At 44.1% G+C, this 13,034-nt stretch overlaps 1 pseudogene; it reads right to left on the minus strand.

The window, feature by feature from the left end:
• Positions 1-5,554: 5,554 nt before the first annotated feature.
• On the minus strand, positions 5,555-6,033 carry LOC110308499 (annotated as a pseudogene).
• Positions 6,034-13,034: the final 7,001 nt, after the last annotated feature.

Consider the following 13,034-nt stretch of genomic DNA (forward strand, 5'->3'; position numbering starts at 1 on the left):
AGGTTGCTGGGATTTGAACTCAGGACCTTTGGAAGAGCAGTCGGTGCTCTTAACCACTCAGCCATCTCTCCAGCCCCACTTTACCATTTTAAATTTAATTTTCATATTTTAATTGAAAAAAATGTCATATAATATATTTTGATTATGTTTTCTCCCCTTCCCCAATACCTCTCAGATCCTTTCCACCTCCCCACCCACCTGGTTTAATGTACTTTCTCTCTCATAAAACAAAACTGAAACAAAACCAAAATAACAACAACAAAAAAATGAAGATCAAAATGATCAATCAAAAATATCAATAAGACACATACAAATAAAAAAATCCAAAACCAAGCAAAATGAAACAAAAAGTCCACACTGCCCTCAAACCTACCCCCAAAAGCAAGCAAGCAAACAATCAAAAAACCATAGAGTTTGTTTTGTGTTGGCCACCTACTCCTGGGCATGGGGCCTGCCTTGCAATGTGATTGATATACCCAATGACAGTCCACTGGAGGAAGCTGAGTTTCCTTTTGCCAGCAAGTATCAGCTGCAGATGGCTTCTTGGTTGGGGGTGAGGGGAGATCTGGGTCCACTTCCCCTCTCAGTGCTGTATCTGTCCTTGTGGGTCTTGTGCATGCTGTCACAGTCACTGTGAGGTCTATGTGCCTCTGTCCTGGAAATGCTGGAAGACAGCATTTCCTCGGAATCACCACCATGTCTAGCTCTTATGGTCTTTCTTCTATTTATAGATCTCTGAGCCTTGAGGGGAGGGGCCCGATAAAGACATCCCACTTAGGACGGGCTGCTCCAAAGTTTCTCTCTCTACAGAGACTGACCAGGCCCTTTGATCCAGTTGGGCTGACCAGGCCTTTTGATGTAACAAATTTCATATAAAAAGGAGGAATATAGTCAGTGAGTCTGTGGAGTAGCAAACAGCAAATTTGAACTCATGGAAAGCAACCAGACAAACAGATTGTTTCACCTCACCAGTTCAAAGGGAAAACCAACACAGTAAGAAAGCACACTATAACACTATACATTAACAGTCATAGGGGTCTCACCTAATAGCAGTGCGTGAACCTGTGGTGGTCTGTATGAAAATGGCCCCATAGGCTCATGGGGCGGGGCATTATTGGGAGGTATAGCCTTGTTGGAGCAGATGTGGTGTGGTTGAAGGAAGGACATCACTAAGTGGTAGGCTTGTGAAGTGAGGTCTCTGAAGCCCAAGCAAGGCCCAGGGTCTTTGTCTCTTCCTGCTGCCTGTGGCTCCACATAGAGAACTCCCGGCTCCTTCTCTTGTACCATGTTTGCCTGCATGCTGCCATGCTTCCCACTATGATGATAGTGGACTGAACCTCTGAAATGCAAGCCAGCCCCAATTAAGTGTTTTCCTTTATAAGAGTTTCTGTGGTCATGGTGTCTCATCACACCAATAGAAACCCTAATTAAGATAGGACCTTTCTGTTGGGTTTGGATTTACTTTCAATCACAATGCTCATAAACTTGTAAAGTACTTTTAAAAAGGTTGGTAGCCATATGTTGCAGGATTTTCCCTGTCCAATAACATTAGGGTAGCAGGAGGCCTGTGATTAGACAGGGAAAACGGAGGCAGAGTTAAGAGTTGCAGAGACAGTGTCTCAGGAGAGAGGAGAGGGCAAAATGGAGGTGGCTGTGAACCAGCGTGGCTTTAACCAGCCACAGGTAGTTATGATATCATAAAAGTTAGAATAATCGGGATAAAGCTTTTATCATTATCAATTGTTTCTGAAATTATTGTATTGGTATCTTGTAAATTGTGATTTTATTGATACATAAATCTGATTGGTTAATTGTAAGGTTCAAGATTTTTGCTTTACGTGGTTTCTGGAATGTGGGACCACCAATGGCGGCTCCAGGAACAAGCAAGCCAGACTCTGTGGGAGCTAGCCGGAGAGAGTTGCCAGTAGAAGCGGTGCAGTCCGGCCCTGCAGGGGAGTGGGCAGGTTGAGAGAAGCAGGAGCGTGGACAGTTGGCAGGTTATTTTTTTAATATTTCCCGCAACAGCCATATATATTAGTTTACCCATTATGACAGCAGTGTGCCTGAGACAATACAAAAGTGTGTGTGTGTGTGTGTGTATTCTAGATCCAAATTACAGTCCCATAATGTGGAATGTTGATTATATTTCACTTTATATAAATAAGGTTAAATTATTTACTCAGTCTCCCATAGATAATAGATCTCTGTACTTGGAGGTTTTATAAGATGCAGATACCATGCCATCCTGGAGAGTTGGCATTTTACCTTATTTTATGTACTCAGGGGCTAGGCTCGGGCACTAAGAAAACAAAACAAAACAGCTAGCCAATTTTAACACACAGCCACACTTGAGACCCGCTACAGAACATCTAGAACTTTTGTCTAGTTTTCTGGTTCAAGTCCACAGAGCCCTGGCTGCTGATGCTGTCTTCCTCTGCTATAATGAAGAATTGATGCATGCTCTGCTTCACTCAATATTAAGCATGAGAAAGAGAGGAAGCTTATATTTTATTTAAAAGAATCAATAAGTGTATTTTTAGCTGCTCTGACTATTCGATTTGGGGTTATCAGGACAGCCTTCCTCATAATAAAGATCGTTCGAGGGACTGATTTTGGCACACGGAACACTGCTCTGACATGCTGTTGTCATGGTCAAGTTTGAAATCCGAGATACCTTAGGATACAAAGGAAAGAGACGTCAGATGAAATTAATTTGGCAAGAGGAACATGAGCTAGATGGCTTGCTCTCTGGAGCTGACATGACAGCTCTCCACATGTCATCCCAGTGTCTGTTAAAGTGAGCTCTGTGTGCCAGAAACGGTTCCCGCTTTGGACTGCTCTCAGCGATGCCACCATCTGACAAGGCTCCATCTTCCACTTCTTTTCCTGCCTCAGACTGTGTTGAGCTTTAGAGTGAGGGTTTGAATGGCATCAGATATGAGGTTGATAGAAGGACAATGCACGTGCTGTGCACACTGTTATTTGTCACGGACACCTGTCATGCCTGATCATGTCTTGCATCTTTCCTGTTTGTTTGTTTGGAGACACAGTTATGCACCAGGAACTGTTCTAGGATCTGGGGAGACAAGAATGAGTAAACATACATCAAGCTTAGGTGTCCTGAGGGAAGCTAGATTTGTGTCTGGGCCCACATTGTTTTTGAGTTACTGTTGACCTTTATAGGTGTCAGTGGGTTTAAAGGACTTATCTTCAGCTTGGTGCTATTAGGAAGTGATAGGACCCTTTAAGAGTTGGGGTGCTGCCGGGCGTGGTAGCGCACACCTTTTTTTTTTTTTTTTTTTTTTGGTTTTTCGAGGCAGGGTTTCTCTGTGTAGCCTTGGCTGTCCTGGAACTCACTTTGTAGACCAGGCTGGCCTCGAACTCAGAAATCCGCCTGCCTCTGCCTCCCGAGTGCTGGGATTAAAGGCGTGCGCCACCACGCCCGGCTTAGCGCACACCTTTAATCCCAGCACTTGGGAGGCAGAGGCAGGCGAATTTCTGAGTTCAAGGCCAGCCTGGTCTACAGAGTGAGTTCCAGGACAGCCAAGACTATACAGANAAAACCCTGTCTCAACCCCCCCCCCCAAAAAAAAAAGAAAAGAAAAGAAAAAAGAGTTGGGGTGCACAGGTCTTAGGTCATTGGAAAGTTGAGGTAATGCCCTTAAAAATTGTAAGGACCTTTCCACTCAGTTTATCTCTCTTTATCTCCCTGTGTAGCCTAGACTGGCCTTAAATTTGTAGTCTTCCTGCATCAGCCTCTTGAGAGCTGGTGTATTGATGAGTGCCACCATAATCTATCTATTTATCTACCATCTATCAATCTATCTATCTATCTATCTATCTATCTATCTATCTATCTATCTATCTATCTATCTGTCTGTCTATCCTTCATCTATTTTTCTATCATCTATCTCTGCCATAAGGTAGCCAAGCCTCTTCTACCATGCAGTCCCCCCATGTGCTGCTTTACCACAGACCAAAAGCTACAGGGCCAATAAGCCACATATTGGAATCTCCAAAATTGTGAGCCCCAGCCAACCTCCTCTCCTTACAAACTGGTTATTTTCTGAGCCTATGGACTCTGTTATCACAGGAGTTTGTTAACAGTGACAGAATGCTAATGAACCCACACCTTTTATACCCTATCTTTATAGCCACCTCTGTGTCACTTGCTGCTTATGCCTCGGCATGCCCCACCATCACAGGACATATGAAATTCTTCTCTGGTTTCTCAGGGTTCCAGTAGCCACCATGCTCCCTTCCATCTGACCTCCTCCCACAAGTCTCAAGCCACCAATCTACTATTCTATTCATTATACCGAAAAACATGTCTGAACTCCCCATAGGACTTAGAGTTGAGTTCGGAGATCTTAGCCTGACGACTTAGTTTGTTTATAACATTACCTCTTTTGACTTTATTTCCTGGCTGGCATGTTCAGTGTCAGTCCTGAGTGTCTTTGTGCAGCTTCTGGAAGCTCTAGGTGCTCTCATGCCTCTGGATCTCTGTATCTATAGTTTTCTGTACCATAATCAGCTTCTTCCGTTGCTCTCTTAGAGCCAAATTTCTATGTTGTCATGGAAACCTGACCAAGCTCACTCCTTCAGTCAATAGGTTCTCCAGCCCAGGAGTGAGGATTAAAAAAAGAAAAAAGACAATTATACAACATTGTAGCATGACTGCAGCCAATTCTGAGACTGAGGCAGGTTTATTTTTTCCCCAATCGGCTTTTATGCCATTTTAATTACATGCAAGTATTACAGGTGAGCATTACAATAAGGAACTAACAAGGCAGTAAGCAAATTCCTATGATTTCTCCTGTGACAGTTGTTTCCAAGGGCTTGTCAGAATGACCAAAATGCCTGAGCCCACCTCCTTGTCCAAGCCCAAAATCCATTTCTTGCCTGAAGCTGATTCTTTGGTTCCACTCTAAGATTAAGATTTCTGCCTGAACTTATTTTCCTGTTCTATCCTAAAGTTAGATTCCCGCCTGAACTTACTTCCTTGTCATGCCTAATGTTAGATTCCTGCCAAGCGGCCCCTAAAGCTCTCCACAGAAGCCTTTGGCAATGCTCCCACACAAGACACATTCACCCTTCTGGACTGAGTGCTTGGAATTGAACCCATGGTACTCAGGGATGAGTCAAAATGATGAGTCAAAATCAGTCCACCTTGTATTGCCCAAATCCACTGAGGATACCTTCTTATGCCTCTGGTCTATAAACTTCTAATGACACCCATGGTCTCTATGACTCTGGTCTGTAAACTAAGGACACACAGGGCATCCTGTTTGCCATTCAGTCATCAGCAACTGGCCCTGGTTGGGAGCAGAGTGAGCACCAGATAAGTATATTTGTTGAATGAACAAATAGACACGCAAAGACCCAGGACGATGATAAGTGGATAAAGAGGTAAGCTGTGCAGATGCTTTTGAGCCTTGGTGTTTTTGGTTTTTTGCTCTTGATTTCTCTTCTTTCTGGTCAGTTTTTATTTTGATCTCAGGCACAGATGTCTAAGTCGGATCTGCCTTGCCGGGAGAGGCTTCACAAACACATCTCAGTCCTTTCCACTGTGCCACAGTGTAACCACTCTCTCCATTCCGTTGTTCACTTCCTCCTCCTTGCTCTGTTCTTCCTCTTTCAGTCTTTCTTCATCCTCCTCCTCCATGCCTTTGTCCTGCTCTTCGGAATCTGCTTTTTTCCCTTTGTTCTTCTTCATTTGCTCCGAAGCTCCCTCTTGCCTTTCTCCTTCTGCCTGTATGTTTCTAGAGCTTCTTTCAATGGTGTTGTGAACGGCTGGAACGCCATCTCTTCCATGGCTGACAGCATGCCACTGGCATAGAGAATCTTGCGCTTCCCTTTCATTGCAAAGTTTTTCCCACACAGGATATGGCATACAGAAACAGGACCCTGGCGGCACACAGGAAATGGCGCCTCGGGCCTCCTTGGAGATGTTGCCGCCATCCGGGATGCCTCCTTGATGATCCTGGTAATGATGGCGCTGGGCAGATTTAGGTCCTCAGGCCTCTCTGCCATTGCCTTCACTGGGGCCCGAGCCTCTTCCATCTCAGGTCTCGTTTTCAGACAGTTCTCAAGTCTTGTCTTTGAGGAAACACCATAAGCCAAAAAGTACAGCATCTCTTTTTGGGGGGTAGAGCATTGCAAATAAAAGTGTCTCAGAGGGCTGGCGAGATGGTTCAGTTGGTAAGAGCATCCGACTGCTCTTCCAAAGGTCCGAAGTTCAAATCCCAACAACCACATGGTGGCTCACAACCATCCGTAACGAGATCTGACTCCCTCTTCTGGAGTGTTTGAAGACAGCTACAGTGTACTTACATATAATAAAAATAAATAAATCTAAAAAAAAAAAAGTGTCTCAGAAAACTACAAGCCAGGAGTTGGTGACCAGTTTACCAAAAGATTCCTTCCACAGATCCCCAACTTAGTCATGCATGGATCACCCAAACCACATATGAACTCAGAGATGGCCATGTATCCTCTTATTTCAATCATCATGGATGGTCCTCTTCCTCCTCCTCCTCGTTATCATTGGGTTACCAAACATTCATTGATCATTGCAGTCTGTTGAATTCTATTCTAAACTTTTTATTGGTATCAATACATTAATTCTCAGAACAGCCCTTGAAGCAAATCCCTTCCTTCCTTCCTTCCTTCCTCTCTTTCTTTCTTTTGGAGAGAAAGGTTTTCTTTGTGTAGTCTTGGCTATCTTGAAACTGTGTAGACCAGGCTGGCCTTGATCTCCTGCCTCTGCCTCTGCCTCCCAATTGCTGAGATTAAAGGCATCTTAAAGGATACCTACCATCACCACCTGGCAGAAAATCCCATTATTATTTCCATTTACAGAAGAGGAGAGAGGCACTCGAAGAAGGGTGAGGAAAGTGGTTTTCAGGTTGCCACACAGAGAGTAGTCCCTTAGAGAAATGAAAGATTTTCTAGGTTACAAGGCCTGCAAGATGGCTCGATGCATAAAGGGGATGACCTCACGAGCTTGGTGACCTGAGTTTGATACCTATTACCTATGTCAAGGTGGGTGGAAAGAACAAACCCTCTCTGCCCTTGAATACTGAGATTGCAGGTGTATGCCACAAGACCTGATTGATTTAGGCCCCACCTCTTAAAACTTATACTGTCTCCAAGCTGTATCAGTCTTTAATACACGGACACTTTTTGTGGGGCACTACCCATGTTTAAACCACAGCAAGGCCCAAAGTGGTCCTTAGTCCTATGGAAACTGGCTTGCAGTACAGTACATTCATTTTTTTTGCCCTCCACTTGGCCAGCTTAGTTACAGCCGGATGCCTGTGTCTCAGAATAACTGAGGCTGGGAATGGGACTTTTTAATTAAAGAAGGTAATGCTAACTGGAATCAGAAAGGCAGGTTTGTGTACCCGTGTAACTGCTTGAAATTCCACAGACAACCTGCCTGCCCACGTCTTAGAGCTGCTTCTGCTTTGAAATCTGGCAACTGAAACTCGTGTCTCTAAACTTTGTTTGATTTCCCATCAAGCATCCTGCAAATCGAGGGGCATTTTTCAAATTCCCATAAAGTTTGTGAACAAGAATCTCTGAGGAGGTTTCGCCACCTCGGCTCCTGATTTGTGTGATCCCCATAGCTGGGAGCTCTTGCCAGGCTCTCTGGTGTTAAATTAATAACAACCGATGTGGAGCTGACAGGTGGGTGAAGATGGAGAGTGTCATGATATTAAAAAATTCTCAATCTATTATGTAGCTTGGTGTGCGATGCTTTGTCAGATTTTGCCTGTAGGTATCTTAATTTTGCTTAAACAGTTTGCTCACGTCTTTTAAACCCAGAGGATGGAAACATAGCCCTTAGCACCCGTCTAGCAGACTCCGCAGCATATGCTGGTGTGATACAGAAAAGACCAGACTCTGAAACTTATTTAGAATTATTTGAAAAGGTGCTAGATAAAATTAAAAAGCTAAAAATACTTTCATGAAATTAAGGCCTGTTCTCCTTCTCTGTTGTAGTTACACGGGGGTATATTTGGGGTCCAGACAAACATTATGTTCTTGAAAACAGCGAGGCCTGTTTTTAAAACTCCCATGCTCCTTTGCATTGGAAGTATTTGGGCAACTGCAACTCACCCACCAAAGATTTCTTGGAAATGATTCTTAGCGAGGATGCAAAATACTGGGAGGATGTTTGACAAATCTTAAACTCTGCACATGATCTGTTTTGTACATTAAATGGCAACGTAACAGTTCTTTGAAAATATTTACTATGGAAACTTTTACATATATGAACATACATATATATTATGTTGCTATTATATACATACATATATCATACATACATACATACATACATGCATACATACATAGCAAAGTAGAGGCAATAACACAAGAAAGTCCCATGAAGAATTAGACTGTTGCAGCTCTTATACATTTTATTTTTTAAAGTAAAATCCCAGACGATTTCTGTTTATCAAAAGGTCTGAGCACACAGGCAAGCTTTAGTATCAGGTACAAGAAGGTGGAACCATTCCCCAGACTCAGATTCCTAGAGTGTAAGAGAAGAAATAGAAATCCAGAGAGTGCTATGAATAAAATCTGATTTAGAAACTTCTCGGTTGGATAATGTCAGAACACCTCACAATTCAATTTTATAAGCAACGTTACAGTTATCCCACCTTGAGTGGCTCTGATGCTAAAGCACCAGTTTCTTAATAGAAACTATAGGGGGATTCGATTTGTTTCTTACTTAACTGTCTTCTTGGTCACCAGTTTTCTCATGCATCCTCCTAGCTTCACTGAGGACAATCCCGTGTTTCTCCCTTGCCCGTTGTCTAGAAGTGTGGCATGCATTTCCTCACTCCTTTTCCCTCCTTAACTCCCTGTGGAAGTGAGATGGTGGGCGGGTGCCTCTTCCCTGTTCTCTTCTCTTCATTTGCTTTTCTATGTCATTAGACTTTCCCAATGGGCGAGACAATTGAGAAGCAAAAACAAAGAAGCCTTCAAATTAGACTCTGTTTCAAGGATCAATCCCCACTCTGAATGTGGGAATTGTTCCCACTTCTCATCTCCTTCCTTCTCACGGGTTTGCAGAGGTTCACAAAGGTGTGCTTCTTACCTCTGATGTCTGAGATGTGTTCTCCCCTGGCCATCCATCCCAGAGCCCCATGAATCATCACTGGGTTGCTCTCTTGCCACTTGGGTATTTCCCAAGTCTAAATTCTCCAGTCTAGTGTATCACTCTGGGAGAGGGTCACCGCACCAATGCCAACACCGCTTTAGGCTGCTAACATGGTTGCAGGGTTTAAGGAAGACATGAATATCCTAAGTGCAGCCGCTCTCCTTCCTCCGTTGTCTTCAGTTTTGTTCAATGAGTAACTGGAAAGGCAAACACAGATATTCGATTTCTGAAGACAAACATCAATTCTTGGTTCATGGTTATAGAGTTCAACTGGAGAGTCAGAAGTTTGAAGCCAGCAAGCCTGGCTCTGTCTGCAGGTGCGCTTCTTATTTAGCATGATATGGGCCTAGACAGTATACATTTTTTGAATTCACTGTCAGCTCAGGGATGCAACATGAAAACACAGATTAGGTTTCCTGGAGGGAATTGTCCATTTCTGCTTGGGCCAAGAAGAGAGTTGGACACCTCCATCTTCCCTGGAAGAGAGACTATCCTTTTCCCGGCCCAGCAATCCCTGCTGCTTCTCTCTACCATCCCCATGGCTAAGACAGGGGATTGACTGCCATGTTTCATCCCAGCTAGCCCATAGTTTCTATTTCTTACATGACCTCTGAAGGGACCTAAATTTGTGGCCCCAGATAAAAGTCCATAGTGGGACCTAGTACTTTCCCAAATGCCCATTAACATCTCTGCACTAGCCTTTGTTTATTATACAGAGAAGCACTAACCCATTTCATGTCTACACCCCATCTTCATCTCACCAAGTCTTTCAAAGATATTTTAAGAGGCTCCTTACAGACCTCAGATGTCTGGATGACTCATCCATCTCTGTCCATCCCGAAATGAGCGAGATTTGAAGTGGCTTCTTAAATTTCTTAGCTAAGGCAATTTCTGATCTCCATATCTGGAAGTGACAGTCAGGGAAGCGAACAGAGAAAAGGGAGTGACTTCATTTCTCAGTGCTATAACTCCAAGACTTATCTGTTAACTTTCCTCTTTGAGCGAGTGGCTTCTGGGATCTCTGCAAGAAAGCACACTAGCACTTTCCTTTAACTACATCCTTCAAAGAGTTGCTGGCGAGGATGTGTAGAAAGAGGAACACTCCTCCATTGTTGGTGGGATTGCAAGCTTGTACAACCACTCTGGAAATCAGTCTGGTGGTTCCTCAGAAAACTGGACACAGTACTACCTGAGGACCCAGCTATATACCACTCCATATACCCAGAAAATGCTCCAACATGTAATAGGGACCCGTGCTCCACTATGCTCATAGCAGCCTTATTTATAATAGCCAGAAGCTGGAAACAATCCAGAAGTCCCTCAACAGAGGAATGGATACAGAAAATGTGGTGCATTTACACAATGGAGTACTACTCAGCTATTAAAAACAATGACTTCATGAAATTTGCAGGTAAATGGATGGAACTTGAAAATATTATCCTGAGTGAGGTAACCCAGTCACAAAAGAACACACATGGTATGAACTCAATGATAAGTGAATATTAGCCCCAGAACTCAGAATACCCCAGATACAATTCACAGACTATATGAAGCTCAAGAAGGAAGAAGGCCAAAGTGTGGATGCTTCAGTGCTTCTTAGAAGGGGGAACACAATACTCACAGGAGGAAACATGGAGACAAAGTGTGGAACAGAAACTGAGGGAAAGGACATCCAGAGACTGCCCCACCTAGTGACCCGTCCCATAAACACTCTCCATACCTGCCTGGATGCTATTGCAAATGCAAGAAAGTGCTTGCTGATGGGACCCTGATAAGGCTGTCTTCTGAGAGGTTCTGCTCACAGCCGACCATTGGACTGAATGCAGGGGTCCCTGATGGAGGAATTGGAGAAGGGACAGAAGGAGCTGAGGGAGTTTGCAGCCCTGTGGGGGGAGCAACAGTGTCAACCAGCCAGACTCCCCTCCCTCTGGATCTCCCATGGACTGGACCACCAACCAAAGAATACACTTGGAGGGACCCATGGCTCCAGTCCTGTATGTGGCAGAGGATGACCTTGTTGGACATCAGTGGAGGAGCTGCCCTTGGTCCTGTGCTGTTCGATGCCCCAGTGTAGGGGAATGCCAGGGTAGGAAGACGGGAGTGGGTGGGTGGGTGAGGGAGTACTTTCATAAAGGCAGGGGGAGGTGGGGTTGGGGTAGAGGGTTTCCAGAGGGGAGACCTGGAAAGGAGATAACATTTGAAATGTAAATGAAGAAAATATCCAATAAAAGAAAAAAAAAGTGTAAGCTCATCTCTGTGGCTTTGTCTTCTGGTAGAAACAACAAACAAATGTAAATCATTTACATAGCTTTTAATCGTTGTAAATAAAACAGAAAGTGGGTCTGGGAAGGTCCTTGCTACTGAAGTGGCCTTTGCAATGAGCCCCCCCAAAGGCTGTGAGAGCCAGCTCTGACAAAGGGTCACTGCCAAAATCCCGGTGGAACAGCTCTTCAGGGAACAAAGTAGTGAAGAGAGGAAGGAGATGGAGGATGAGGGCAGGGTGATTGGCAGAGACCAGGACATCCTAAAGCAATGGTTCCCAACCTTCCTGACGCTGCGGCCCTTTAATACGGTGCCTCGTGCTGTGGTGGGCCCATCCATAAAGTTATTTCATTGCTATTTCATAACTGTAATGCTGCCACTGTTATGAATCATAATGTAAATCTCTGATAGGAGATCCCCACGGGGGGTCACAACCCACATGTGGAGAACCACTGTCCTAGACCATGGTAGGGCCTTCCCAGCACAGAAACGAACCCTCAGAAGCTGTAAGAAGGCCTATGAGTAGTTGGACCCTAAAAGAACACCCTGGCAGCCACAGGATAGGAGAAAGAGATAGCAGAGTGGATGAGTGGCAATAGGAAAATGAGTCTGGAGGGATCCACATGCTTTGGGGACGGAATTATCTTCCTAATAATTGTTCAATTGTGCAAGATTATATTTGGTTGATTATATCAGAAACCTAAGAACACTGGCTTCAGCAAGGGAGTTTTTTTTTACACAGTTATAAGCCTGCTGATAGGCTGTCCTAAGTCACTCATGACCATTCTAGCCATGCATTTCAGAGCTTGGATGATTCCTGTCTTCCTGTCTTCCTGTTCTGTCCCTACAGAGGGATCTCTTCAAGGTTAGAAGATGGCTGCCATTTCTCCACTGCCCCTGCACTGAGATGAAGGCCAACAAACAGGAAAATGTTTTATTAGCATTTTTGTAGAAGACAAACTGGGCAAAAGTGTGGCAATCCTACTTGGTCCCTGGGATGCTCAGGAGCTGTTGCCAAAGCCCCAGCATCTCTGTCCCTGGTGGTTCCCACACAGGCTGAGTTTCCAGCAATGCCACCTGCTCACGATTTCTGCTTCCTCCGTAGGTTTAAAACCATTGTTTCTTATGTGGGCTTATGAATCAAAAGGAACAAAGGGTGCATTTTCTGTGGAGCTAAGCTGCAGTGAATAGGATTTAGGCTCAAGTGGTACACGAAGTTAGTGACACTGCCTTCTCCGACTTCCTGTAATGCAGACTAGACTGACCACTATGGAACACGAGGAGAAAGCCAGACAGCACCAGAGCAGGAAAAGCCAAAGCCCAACTCACTGATTATAGGATGCGGTGTCAGTTCTGGATGCTTCTATATGACAGAAGATTGCATTTTTATCCTGTTTTGGCTGTTTATCACTGTTTGGTGGGTTGTATGTTTCTCTATCACCTAGATAGCCATAGCCATTATTTATTTGAATGTCCCTTGCCTACTGGGCAAATTCTTGTTTATTTTTCAACAGTTAACTTAAAAAGATTGTCTACCTGTTATAGAGTTATTACTGCTTTATCAACAAGAGAATTGCTCTCTTATTTCTTGTCGAAAGCA

Source organism: Mus caroli, chromosome 13, assembly GCF_900094665.2.
Source record: "Mus caroli chromosome 13, CAROLI_EIJ_v1.1, whole genome shotgun sequence".
Taxonomy (NCBI): domain Eukaryota; kingdom Metazoa; phylum Chordata; class Mammalia; order Rodentia; family Muridae; genus Mus; species Mus caroli.